Source organism: Lissotriton helveticus (genome assembly GCF_964261635.1).
Source record: "Lissotriton helveticus chromosome 1_1 unlocalized genomic scaffold, aLisHel1.1 SUPER_1_unloc_6, whole genome shotgun sequence".
Classification (NCBI taxonomy): Eukaryota; Metazoa; Chordata; class Amphibia; order Caudata; family Salamandridae; genus Lissotriton; species Lissotriton helveticus.
Genome location: NW_027611703.1, coordinates 909,760 through 923,426, shown reverse-complemented (window position 1 = coordinate 923,426; position 13,667 = coordinate 909,760). Strand labels below are relative to the sequence as shown.

The following is a 13,667-nucleotide window of genomic DNA, read 5'->3' as shown; positions in this document are numbered from 1 at the left end:
TCTTTATAAAACAATGTACATATGCGAGCATAGAACAACTGTATGTAGCGTTTTCCTACAATGCTTTCCCGTGTGTGTGTCTGTGTGTGTGTGTCTGTTGGTCTCTGTGTCTGTGTGTGTCTGTCTGTGTGTCTGTGTGTGTGTCTGTTGGTCTCTGTGTGTCTGTGTGTCTGTTGGTCTCTGTGTGTCTGTTGGTCTCTGTGTGTCTGTGTGTGTCTGTCTGTTGGTGTCTGTGTGTGTCTGTCTGTGTGTCTGTTGGTCTGTGTGTGTGTGTGTCTGTGTGTGTCTGTCTGTTGGTGTCTGTGTGTGTCTGTCTGTGTGTCTGTTGGTCTCTGTGTGTCTGTGTGTGTCTGTCTGTGTGTCTGTTGGTCTGTGTGTGTGTGTGTCTGTGTGTGTCTGTCTGTTGGTGTCTGTGTGTGTCTGTCTGTGTGTCTGTTGGTCTCTGTGTGTCTGTGTGTGTCTGTCTGTGTGTCTGTTGGTCTGTGTGTGTGTGTGTCTGTGTGTGTCTGTCTGTTGGTGTCTGTGTGTGTCTGTCTGTGTGTCTGTTGGTCTCTGTGTGTGTGTGTCTGTGTGTGTCTGTCTGTGTGTGTGTGTGTGTCTGTTGGTCTCTGTGTGTCTGTGTGTGTGTGTCTGTGTGTCTGTGTGTGTCTGTCTGTTGGTGTCTGTGTGTGTCTGTCTGTGTGTCTGTTGGTCTCTGTGTGTGTGTGTCTGTGTGTGTCTGTCTGTGTGTGTGTGTGTGTCTGTTGGTCTCTGTGTGTCTGTGTGTGTGTGTCTCTGTTGGTCTCAGTATGTCTGTGTGTGTGTGTCTGTTGGTCTCTGTGTGTGTCTGTGTGTGTGTGTCTGTGTGTGTGTGTGTCTGTTGGTCTCTGTGTGTGTGTGTGTGTCTGTCTGTGTGTGTGTCTGTGTGTGTGTGTGTCTGTTGGTCTGTGTGTGTCTGTCTGTGTGTGTGTGTCTGTGTGTGTGTGTGTCTGTTGGTCTCTGTGTGTCTGTCTGTGTGTGTGTGTGTGTGTGTGTCTGTGTGTGTGTCTGTGTGTGTCTGTTGGTCTCTGTGTGTCTGTGTGTGTGTGTCTGTCTGTGTGTGTCTGTCTGTCTGTGTGTGTCTGTGTGTGTGTGTCTGTCTGTGTGTGTCTGTCTGTGTCTGTCTGTGTCTGTCTGTGTGTGTGTCTGTCTGTCTGTGTCTGTTGGTGTCTGTGTGTGTGTGTCTGTGTCTGTCTGTGTGTGTCTGTTTGTGTGTGTCTGTGTGTCTGTCTGTGTGTGTGTGTCTGTCTGTGTGTGTCTGTTGGTCTCTGTGTGTCTGTCTCCCATTCCCTGTAGGGAGAGTATGTAGCTCCCCGTTGTAGAAGAGTCAGTCAAGAAGGAGCACACTGCATTGAATAATTTCTTGGTATGCACTTTTTATTATTATTACAGGAAATCACAATGATTGATTGTCTCTTTTGTATTCTTCTTTCCCACAGGGTCTTCCACTTCAGTCCCTTAGGTGAGCCTCAGCCGCCGTCGTCCCTCAGACAGAAGGAAAAGGCTCAGGTAAGTGTTTTTGCTTTATGGTTTAGTCAAGGGAGGATATGAGGGATAAATAATAGCTATGCATAAATGTGAAGGAAGGGGGTAGAGGTTGGAGTAACCAAAAGAAAAAGAGTAGCCAATGATTTCTGCTCTTGTCTTTGTTTCCGTCTCACTTATTTCCTTTTCCCTGAGTCCCTTTCACCCCTCGGCCTCCCCTCCCATCCCTCTCTGACTCAGCCCCTTTCCAAAAGCCCCGTAGACGCCCACTCACATGTAAGAGCCACGTCACTCCGGGGCCATGGCGTGGTAACTCCACGTCCTTCAGTGAGGTCTGGTCTCCTTCTGTTTCGACTTTCCCTCCTCGCCAACAAGCTGTGACCTCCCCAAGGCTCCAGTTCTCTCTCTCGGAAGGCTGTTCGGTGTTCTCCGTTTTTCCGGTCTTCCCTGCTGGTTTCTCCGCCTTAGGTTATGGCTCACTTGAGCTCGTGGAATGCCTTTCTGGCAGCTTGGGGAGGATTTACCAAGTCTTAGTTCCTTTTCTCTTGCTTCAGTAGGTCGGTTAGTGGTGCTGCTATTTCAGAATAATTGGGTTTAAACCAGCGGTAGTAGCCTTGTAAGCCCAAAAAGGATCTAATGCCTTTTTTGGTGGGAGGGAAGGGGGTGTCTAAGACTGCTCTCAATTTCTCTTGTTGCAGAGCGATAGCCCCATCTCCCAATAAATAGCCCAAATATTTGACTTTGGTGAAGTTTATCCTGGTCTTTTTGGAGTTCACGTGGAGCCCTGCAGTCCTAAGTGCTTGGAATATCTTCCCACAATGGACGAGATGTAGTTCCAAGTTAGGGCTAAATATTATGATATCGTCTGTGAAGGCTAAGGAGTACTCTTGATGTTGGGAGCAAACTTTGTTCATAAGTCTTTGGAACGTCGCTGGTGCTCTGTGTAACCCAAAAGGCAGTGCAGTAAACTCGTATAGCCCATTAGAGGTGCTAAAGGCGTTTTTTTCTTGGTCTTCCTGTTTAAGTGGTACCTGCTAATAGTCTTTTGTAAGATCGAATGTGGTTATATATTGGGCTAAGCCTAATTTCTCGATTCATCGACGGGTATGAGTGAAATTTCGAGATGGCATTGACTGCTCGGACGTTTATTCAAAAACGGATGGAACCATCAGGTTTCAGAACTATGACAATGGGGGAGACCAGTTACTGCTGGAAGGTTTTATGACTCCTAGTTGTAACATGCTCTCTATTTCGTCAGGAACTGGGTCCCGCCTAACGCCTGGTATTCTGTAGGGGTTTTGTTTTATTACTTTATTTGGTGGGGTAACAATGGCATGCTCGAGTATTGTTGATTTTCCCAGGAGGTCGGAAAAGATGGAGGAGAAGGACTCTAAGAGGGTCTGAAGAGACACTTTTTGTTCCTCTGTTAGATGTTCGTTTATGGGCAATTTATTAAATGTTGAAGGAATGGGTTTTGAGTCAGACAAAACGTAATGGGTGTCTTTGGGGAGGGGTCCCAACCATTTCTTTAGTAGATTTATGTGGTATATCTGGGTTTTGGTTGAGGAAAGGCGCAACCGGTAAGTAGTGAGGCCTATCCTTTCAACAACTACATATGGTCCCTTCCATTCTGCCCGTTTTTGGCGTATAGAGGAAGGTAGGAGTAGGAGCACCCAGTCATGGACCTGTAACTGTTGTCACCTCTTTCCTTTATTGTAAGACATCTGCTGGCTTCTTTGAGCTTTTTCTAGGTTTTTGTGAGCAAAAACTCGCAATTTCTGTATGCGGTTTCTTAGGCTTTGGGTGTATTCTAGATGGTGTTGTGTCTCTTCTTGTTTCTCTTGTTCCCACGCTTCTCTTGTTATTTCTAGCAAGGTTTGTGGCTGTCTCCCGTAAAGAAGTTCAAAGGGAGAACAACCGAGCTTCTCCGAACCTGGCTTCAAATAACAAAGAGGGCGAGTGGCAACAACATGTCCCATTCTTTCCCTTCGGTGGTTAGCATTTTGTTCATGGTTAGTGTTGGACTTGGCCCTTCTAGCAGGTTCACCCCTAAACTTTTTGCTTTTAATGGTGACCTAGTGATGGTGATTTTTGTGTTCTGCGCACTTTCACTGTGTCCCAGTGGAAAGTGCGTGCGCACTCTGAGTGCGTGGAGTAAGGTTGGCCTGCCCTCCCATAGGAATGCATGGGGAATGTATGTGTCCCTGGTAGTTCCTGATGCGTGGGGTGTACAGGCTCGAGTCTGGTATGTGCGGACTCGTGTGATTCAATGCTGCGAAATGATGTATGCGGCGTGTATGTGTCTAGTGTGGAAGTGCCACTTCTAGACATGGCTGTGTGTGTGCTGTAAAGGTGTTGGCGTGTGATTGGCTGGAGCTGGCTGGGATGCCAGGCTCCATGAGTCATGATGGGTCTGCCCGGTGGTGAGTGTGGAGATTAGCGTGCTGATGGCTGGGGAGGAGTGCACCTGGGTCCTGAATAGGGCTGGGCTTTCCCCACACATTGCTGGCTCCGCCCCCTGTGGTGCGTCTAACGACCCTAGCCTGCCTAGTGAATGGAGTGAGGGGCTGAGCACATCAAGGGTGCTCCCAGACCAGCTGCGACTGGTTCTTCCCCCACCCTGCACACAGACAAAGGATTTATTAGTATAAAAAGGGTCTGTGTCCCCTTGCAAGTTGTTCTTTCCTGATCTTACTGAGGGGGGCTGCTGCTGCTGCTGGGACCAGGAGGAACTGCCACTTGGGACTGCCTTCCTGCCTGGAGGGCCCAGTGAGCTGGGCCCTGGCCCAGCCTTGCCCCCCCATCTTGCTGCATTCCAAGGACTTTCTCTGGACTTGTGCTGTCCTCTAGCGCTGGGAGCGCTGGAATTGCCTCCTAGCGCTTGGAAGCGCGTTATTTGCGCCTGGACGCGCTTTATTTTCTGGTTATAGCGCTGAGAGCGCTTTATTTTACCTCTAGCGCTGGGAGCGCTTTGTTGCTGGAGGCCGGTGCCCACCCACAACCATTCCCCCCAATGTGACCTGCACCTAGTCTTGTTCTGTGTGTTTTATAATACAGGAAGAGAAGAATTTATCCTTTCGATTTTAAAGCGCCACAATTTTAAACAATGCCAGGTGGCACGTTACTTCTTTAAATCTCTGCCTGATCCCTTTGTCTGTGGTAGCCACCTTTTTGTGGGCCTGTATGAAAAGTAGAAAGGCGCGAGGTTGGTTTTAACTAACAATTATATGCAGAAATGAGTAATTTGATGTAAACTAACTGGATTCGGTCTATGAGGCACATGATGCACTTTATGGGATAAAATGTCCTGTAAAAATTATCTGATGTTCTTTTTAGATAATTCTACTTGCTCTAGGATTTTAACTTGTTATGAACTGGGGCTGGTTGTTGATCACTGATTTAAATTGTGCTTTTATGATCTGTATTTAAGAGATCGAATACAGATTTTATTGATTGATTGTTTGCATGTGTGTCTCAGAGTCTCACCCCTCTGTGCTCCCTCTACCTGCTGCTTGGAGCTGCTGCTGCAGTGTCCCTGGCATGGCAGTGAGGAGCTCATGGTAATCCAAGGCCCGGGAGCAGTGTCTGTCCTCAGCACATGCGCAGCTGTTAATACAAGGCCCTCTTGAAGGTGTCTGTTCTCAGCGCATGCGCAGTTGTTAATCCAAGGCCCTTCTTAGCTCGTGCTCCGCTGCGGGACGCAGTGTCTGTCACCAGCGCATGCGCAGTTGTTAACCCATCAAGACCTCTTTAACCCGCGCTCTTAGTTAAGTCCTGGGGTTTTCAGTTTTTCTGAATGGAAGACAGTGTGGACGTTCCCAGTTGCGTCCCCTCTCGGTTGGACTCTCCAGGCCGTGCTTCCCTGCGGGCTGCTCAATTACACACTCTTTATGTTTCATGGGCTCCGCTATTCTCAGCGCATGCGCGGCCACAACAAGCAGACATCCTGCGCATGCGCACTTGTGACAAACTGAGTGTCCTGCGCATGCGCAGCTACAGATCAGGGCGGCCCTTGTCCAGCGCGCGCTTTGTTGTCATGTGGGGCCCTCGGTGTGTCCCCTCCACCAGGCCGACACTGCCCCCTCGAAACCACAAGAGAGGTAAGGGGAGACAAGGACTCGAGGCAGTGGTGGAAGAGCATTAACGTATGATTCCTGAGAGGGGGCGGGGCCTGTGGTTGTCAAGGCGGGGTCTATGGGGGCGGGGCCTGTGGGTGTGGATGCTCCTCCTCTGCCGGGGGCGGGGTCAGTGAATGTGGGGGCGGGGCCTGTGGGTGTGAATGCTCCTACTCGGGCGGGGGCAGTGAATGTGGGGGCGGGGCTTGTGGGTGTGGTGTGTGGGGGCGGGGCCTGTGGCAGTGGGGGCGGGGGTCTGTGCGTTGGGTGCGGGGCACGTGGGCGTGGTCAGTGGCAGTGGGGGCAGGGTCAAAACAATACACCTACACAGCCTGGAGGCATTGACTGTTTCGTGTTCCTCACTGGAGACTACTTTGTCCTTACGCTTCAACTCTGGAATGTGTTTTTTTGGAACCCTAATCGCTCCAACTTTAGTTTGTATCGTGTCATTTTTGGTGGATTTATACTCTGTAAATATGTTGCCATAATATCTAATCCTATATACTTCGCTCTATTGTAAAGCGCTCTGACACCGCTGGGTAAAGTATGCGCTATAAAAAATGCCTAAATAAATCCAATGCCCTGCGACCAGGCTGTTGGAGGCTCGTCGTGGCCTTGGGGCTCCCAGTCACATGTCCTCAGGTCTGTAGACTAAAGACTGTTGCAGCTTGCAACTCAGAACTGGCAATTCCTCAGGCTCCGGCGGGCTGCTTTTGGAGGCTTCAGGCATGATTCTGAGTGCCGCCGTAGTCCGCGAATCTCAAGTTGCACATTCTCACCTTTCTCCTGAGCCACCGCAACCACAGACATTACCCACTTGCTGACCGCATCTATAAAATAAGTTTTTGACACAAGTGTGTCCACATGAGCATCTTTTAATTTGGCTGATCTGGGGTTTTCAGCAAATATTTTTTTTAACCCTTGCGTGCATGCGTTGGCCAACGGCCGTCGCAAGCACTACCTCAGTAGTGCTGTGCACGTCCGTTAGCCGACACAGCCCCGCCTGCGCATTGGAACGCCCACACCGCAGCGGAATTGCCGCTGCAATAAACAGGTTAAAGCCATGCTCTTGTATTTACAATCAATAGAAGCTTGTGCAGTGAGGGCTGGTGCTGTTCCTGACCTCCCATTCATTTTGTGGAAGTGCCTGGACCAGTCTTCAGCGCGTTCCTTGCTCCCAAATGGTGCCTCTCAGGCCCAAGACCCTTGCTGTGGTTCGGTGGGCTCCTAAATCAAACTTTTGAACTCTTCATGAGTGGAAATGAACCCATTCGCACCGGAATCCCACTGCTCGCACGGAACTTCAGCACGAGCCCCTGCCGCCTATCCCCTTGCACGGAAAGCATCAATCGATCTGGAAGACCAACAACGTAAAGCTCCAGCCCGACCTTCTGCGACACCTGGCCTGCTCTTTGTGCCATGTACACCACCGCCATCAACTCTCACCTTACTCCCTGCGACCCTCTCCAATGCGAACGGGGCTCTTGGCTCAAAACTTGAGAGGGTAAAACCTTCAGCTGAACTAATCTGGGGCTCTATCTAATTCGCGCTCCATCGTGATCAGTTTGAACTTTTTACTTTAACCTGGTCCAGCATGACCAGATTGCCTCGGTTGACGCTTTATGTTTTTAGGTGCTGTATAGAAGTTTATACTTTAAAAATTCATATCTCCGGTTATACTGATTGGATTTTTGTCTTTGGGTTTCGATTTGTTGATTAAATTGAGCTCTATTTTTCTAACCTGGTGTTGATTTTGTGTGCTGTTTACGCTGTTTTACTGTTTGAAGTGTTGCACAAATATTTACTCATTGCCTCTAAATTAAGCCTGACTGCTCTGTGCCAAGCTACCATGGGGTTGACCACAGTTTAAATATGGGGGTTGCTTGTGCCTTATACTGACTAGGATTGTCAAATTCTGAAAAGGAGCATACAGTTATTACTAGATTCCTAAATCAATTATGCTCAAGCATGTAATTAAACCTCATTTCCTTTTCAAACTATACAAAATATTATAAGTTCCACCAAATCAGAAAATACAGCGCAGTCTTGAGATTTCTTTTTTTCAATGTATTCTTTATTTGTACTCAAACGCATCAGCCCAGCCAACGTGTTTCGTCCAACATGGACTTCATCAGGGTTGGAATAGTCTTTTATAGAAGCTCACCAAGGTGCTATTTCTGTAATCAGATGTAGTATAGATATATAGGCAATCACCGTATCATTCATGATTGATTTAATTCCTTCGATCCATATTGAAATAGTTTTATTGAAGAACACCAAGTCGCTTATTCTTATTAAGAGATGCAATATCAATAAGCTGGTAATCACCATCGCATCCAGTCAGATAAAAGCATGAAAGGATTATTGCCTTTGATAAGTCCTAGCATGTAGTCTCGTCGGGTATGCAAAGCCATCTATCCGATCTGATAGACAGACGGTCTTGCATGCAGCGGTGATTGGCTATATATCTATCCTACATCTGATTACAGAAATTGCACCATGGTGAGCTTCCTTGCACCTGCTTCACTAATGATTGCTGCTCTTGTGTGGGCGTAGGGTAGGCTTCAGTGAGCTCTTACCCCTTATTTTTTTTAAACTTTATTTTGCGTTTAGGTATGAGTAAAGAAGTACACTAGGACAAGTAAAATCCTTTGGCAAGTACAGGTAGACATAATACACACTGTCAAGGGTTCAATCAATGCCACAGAGTGATCACATGTTACATAAAGCAAGTCCCTCGGCTGCTAACATATTTTCTGTTACAATCGTTCTTGACTCTAATTCACATAAACGGTGTTTACAAACATGACATAGGGATACATCAACTGTACCGACATCAAAAAAGGAGTTTAGCATCCGGTGTAGTTGATTATTGACATGTATCTCGGGACAGTCTAACCCACCCCTGTTGGGACTATGCGCTGTTCTTTCTGGGTAGGGGGTCTTGTCGCTGCGCCTCTAGGTATGTTCTGAAAGGTCCCCAGATATCTTTGGGCCTGGAGGTGGGGGGACCGTTATTGCGTATAGGTCGCTGTTTGTGGAACAGGACGCCATGCTCTTCAGCCATCCCTTCATCGATGGTGCTGTTCTGCCACCCCAATGAATGGATACCTCCCTTTTGGCCAGTAGTAAGCTTATGGCAACAAACCTGCGAATTGCCAGTGGGAACTGCTTTACATATCCCAACAGAGCAATCTCGGGCAAGGGGGTCATCGGTACCTTAACCATGCCACTCACTATCTTATGTATTCCTACCCAGTATGAGTGTTTGCGTGGACAGGTCCAGGCGAGGGGGGCGAAGTCTGCATTTGGAGCGTTGCATCTTGCACAATGGTGCGGCCTGGCAGGGTCTATCCTGTGGAGTCTGGAGGGGGTAATGTATATCCTACGAAGAAACTTAAAGTGTATTAGTTTGTGTCAGCTACTAAGGAATGGGCATCTAACCCGTGTTTGTATTTTCCTGGCAATAGGGGAGGTTTTGGGTATTTCACTATTGTCTCCCATAATGGAGCTTGTGGCGCAGTAGTGGTCGAGGCACAGTACTTCCACGAAGCAGGTTGTTTGAAGACAAGGCAATGTGCAGTGGACAGTTAATGTTTCAAGTTTGCTACAGCATAAATTGGTGGCTGGGGCGCAGACACTGCTGAAGTTTGGATTCAGTTTTTCGCTCCGGGAGCAGCGCAGACATGCCAAGAAGCCTTACAAAAACGGAGCCCTGCGGGAGAAGAGAGGGAGAACAGCGCAGGCCGCGGCCGAGCGAGTGCATATGCAGGGAGGAGATCCCCAAGGGTGCTTTGGAAATGCTGTACCAGGTGTCGACGGGGGAGCAATCACAGGCACCGTACCTGTGTGCCCCTACGATCAGCGCAGACATAAGAGTGCCGCGCTCAGACCGCCGAAGGTCAAACGGACCTCCCGCCAGTACCGAGCGCCGCTTTGCCCAGATTGTGGCCGCTCAACGATCCGGCCGGTGGCCCGGTGACTCGCAGCACCCCAGCTGCTGGCTCAGTCCCTCCGCTGCTGCACCCGGAGTCTCCTCATATCGTCGATGCCGCCATCTTGAAAGTCGTCCGTCCGGCTGGAGTCGCCGATTTCTGCCGTTCCGGTGGTTTTCTCGCAGCACCGCAGGGAGACTTTATATCAGGATCCCTTCCGCTGCATTATGGTGTCTTTTCCCTGCCCGGTAGCCTCGCTGGATAGCGGGACATCACGTTGTTGCAACGACTGCTGGCGGAGCTTCAAAGCCGAGCGACCATCTTGGTCTCTGGCTTGGCCACGCCCCCGGCTCTTACCTCTTCTTCAGCCCTGGTGCCACTGTGCCTGCTGCACTAATAATAGATGTGCCTATGTTCTCTGTCCTAGGAGCATTTTGCACTTTGACCCCTAACCTTCAGTGCCCTGAGAGTTGGTTGCACTGGGCTGTTTACATTTATGTGCCCTCATGTGACTCCATCTGCCCTCATATGAACCATACATTAGATAAGACCCTTTCAACTCTGCGATCCGGAAGGGCCTCTCTGAAACCTGATATGCAGAGAATAGATAGAAGAAACCAAAGCAAGAGAGAAAATGGGGATATAAAAAAGAGTGAATGTTGTAGAAAAACAGAACGAGAAACAGCAAAGGAGAAACAAAGGTTATGAAGTGCGTGTGTGATTAAGGTGACCAGGTGCCCCGGATTCACCAGGACAACCCCAGTTTTTCAAAATTCAAGAAATTTGTCTTGTGTCCCTGTTTTCTTAGAGGGCTAGCTGAAAGAGGCACATTTTTATGTATTCAAAAGGAGGACTGGCTAGTTTCTGTGATCAGAAAGCAATTTAATTTGCAGGTATGAAACGGTCTTTAAAATGGCATTTTATTTATTTCCTTGGCATTTCGATGTTGATAAGCACTGTCATTCCATACCCCTCAGTTGATGTAAAATAGTCGTCCTTCTTTTAGTTTTTGAAATTTACAGTTTTTTTGTTGTTTTCAAAATCTGGTAGTCTTATGTGTGACGAACATAGCAAAAGAGATAGAAAGATAGACTAAGAGAATCTGAAAACTAAGTGAGAAATAGCATGAGAGAATGAAATAGGGTAAGAACCAGAGCAAAAGAGAAACAAATTAACATGAAAGTGACTGCAAAATGAAGGGAATTATAGAATAGAGTGAAAAAGTCAAAGGTTAGCATTTAGAATTTGTGAGATGATGGATATCAGCCAGAGATTGTCAGATATGATGTCCCCCTTATTCAGAGTGCTTAAAGGTGCACACTCTGCAAGTAGGGTGGAGAGTGAGAAAGATGAGAAGGGAGAGCAAGAGGAAACCCAAAAGTATCAGAGAACAGAGTGAAAAAGAGGACAGAAAGAGGGTGATGCAGACAATGGTTGAGAAGAAGAGCAAATAAGGCAAAAATTAAGAGAGAGATAAAAGAGACAAAGATGAGGATGAGAGAAGAACAGAGGGATAAAAAGAGCAGCAGGGCTAGAAGAGAACAAGATCAAGAGAGCGAAAATACAACAGACAGTGAGACAAAAAGTAAAAGCAAGAAGAAAAAGAGTGAGAAAAAAACAAGATTGAAAGAAAAAAAGGCTGTTGAAAAAGAGGAAGAGAGTTAAAAGAAAACAGTGAGATAATACGGGAAAAAGAAAGTGAGAAGCTAGAAAGAGAAAGTAAGAGATAAAGTAAGAGCATGAAGGACCACTAGAGTGAGGGAATGAGAGGCTGAAAAGGATAGAAGAGGGCCCACATTCGTGAGAGACATGTAAGGAGAGAAAGTAAAGTGGAATGAGAAGAAAGGCTGCATTGAAGGAATTTGTGATGTTAAAGGTTTTTTTCTCACAAATTGACGTACTTTTCATGAATACTATAACCAGGCGCAGGTAGCAATGTCTTTTGTACGGGATTTACTAATGAAAATTGTTGTAACTTGGGTTTCCCTGCTGCTCAGCTTGTATGTATGATGTGTGGAATGTTAGATGATTGGAATGTTGATGTGCTGTGAATGTCAGTTGAGTGAGGGCTGAGCAGCAGGACAGCTGCTCCTGATGGGGTTTTCCTTTATATCTTAACTAACTAACTTAAATAAAGGAACTTGATCTATCTTACATGAAGTATCCATCTTCTCATTGAGTACAACATTTTGGCGACATTTGGGGACTTTTCTGAAAAGAATCAACGCGTGCAAAGGAAAAAGACTATATGAAAAATTCATTCTTGCCAAGGAAAGAAGAGATAAGGTACCGGTGAAGAGGGAGAAAGAAGACTAAAGGTAAAAAAAAGAAAATTTAAGTTTTGACGAAAAGTGCGTGTGTGACTGGCAAACAAACCCCATCAGTGACCCTGACATCGGTCGCCCTGAAACTAAAGTTTGCCAGATTGGATTTGTTTAATTTACCAGCAGCAGTGTGGAGTATCACTGTAGTCTGTCTGAAGATCAGTATATGGCATCTTGATAAGGCAAAAGACATTAGCTCTGTGACTGTAACTGTCAGAAGGGAAGAGATTAGTGCTGGAGATTAGCACTGTCACTGTTTAAAAGGAAATAAAACTTTGTCAAGGCAGAAGAGAACAGCGCTGGGACAGTTAAAAAAAAATAACTTTGACAAGGCAGAGGCTGAACTAGCGCTATGACTGTTAAAAGGAAAATAAAATTGTGGCGAGGCTGAAGAGATTAGCGCTGTTACTGCCTAAAGGAAAGTGTGCTCTGTGACTGTTAAAAAGGAAAATAAAACTGTGGCAAGGCTGTAGAGATTAGTGCTGTTACTGTTTAAAAGAAAAGTGTGCTCCAAGCAGAGAATGAACTGAGACTTATTGAAACTGTGAGGGAAAGCCTTTTTTTTGGAAATTAATTAAAGCGTAGCTTGAGCGGTAGAAACTGTGACATCAAAGCATCTATTGAAAGTAAGATGAACGGTGGCTCGAGCAGACAAACGCGAGCCTGACTCACAGTTGGAATCTTCTCCATGATATCTTTCGAATCGGGCCTTCAGCATTGTGATTCAGTCGAGAGCTGGATGTTGGCGTCACAGCAGGAAGCGGTAGTGATGCAACGATGCTACGTGGCAGGCATTTTGGGAAATATTTCGTTGCTAAGCAACGCGTCTCTCAGAGTCATCGCGTCGCGTCTCACAGTGATTTACAGAAACATCGCGTCTCGGAGAAGGAACGTGTTATTAATGCAAAACTCGGTGAGTGAAGCGGTAACAAGAGGAGCAACGTGTTTTGCAGCGTCTTGCTGAAGCATTGCGTTTCTGTGAAGGAACGCGATATTGAGACAAATCTTGGTGAGTGGAGCGGTTATGAGTTTTGTTTACCTTGTTGGAAGAGGAAGGGAGTACCTCAGTCTCAGCTTAAGAAGCGAGTTGGAGAAATATTAGACTCTGCCTGTGGAAAATAATTCGCAATGAAGAACTTTACTGTCCAAGTGATGAAGAGGAGCAAAACTGTATCTGCATTGGAGAACCATATTGTCATCACGACACTGCGGATACTCTGATGAGACATTTGTCGCTGAATATCACTTACAGTACAATGCTATGGGTGCTTGAGGATGGGTGTAGTTTGCTGTTGTGTGTGAGTGGAGATATAGGAGCTGTTTCACTTTTGGTTTTGTGTATGAGCGGAGATCTAGGGAATGTCTCATATGTTGCTTCCTGTGCGAGGGCTATGTTGGTGTTGGTGATTGTTTCCTTAAGAGTTGTTACACAACTTATGTTGTGTGTGAGTGTGTCTCGACTCATTAACTCATGTTGGTTGTGGCTATGTGGTATATAGTCACTCATTGGTTATCTGAGGGCTATGCTGTATATGGTCACTCATTGGTCATTTTGTTTTGTGTTGGTGATTGTTTCACCAAGAGTTGTTACACAACAGGGGTTGTGTGTGAGTGTCTCTAGACGTTAGGAGACTCATTACTCATGTTTGTGGGGGCTATGTGGTATATGGTCATCCCTTGGTTGTGTTGTTTAGGTGTTGAAGTTTATTTAGCAAGAGTTGTTACACAGCTTATGTTGTGTGTGAGTGTGTCTCGACTCATTAACTCATGTTTGTAGTGGCTATGTGGTA

General features: G+C 46.7%; 1 protein-coding gene across 2 annotated transcripts in view; it reads left to right on the top strand.

The window, feature by feature from the left end:
- LOC144806291 (uncharacterized) overlaps nt 1-13,667 on the top strand; it is a 50,323-nt gene that overhangs the window by 295 nt on the left and 36,361 nt on the right. For both annotated transcript variants that reach the window (XM_078672682.1, XM_078672683.1), the window contains exon 2: nt 1,458-1,527. The gene's annotated coding sequence lies outside the window, so the exon portion shown is untranslated. The remainder of the gene's footprint in view (nt 1-1,457; nt 1,528-13,667) is intronic.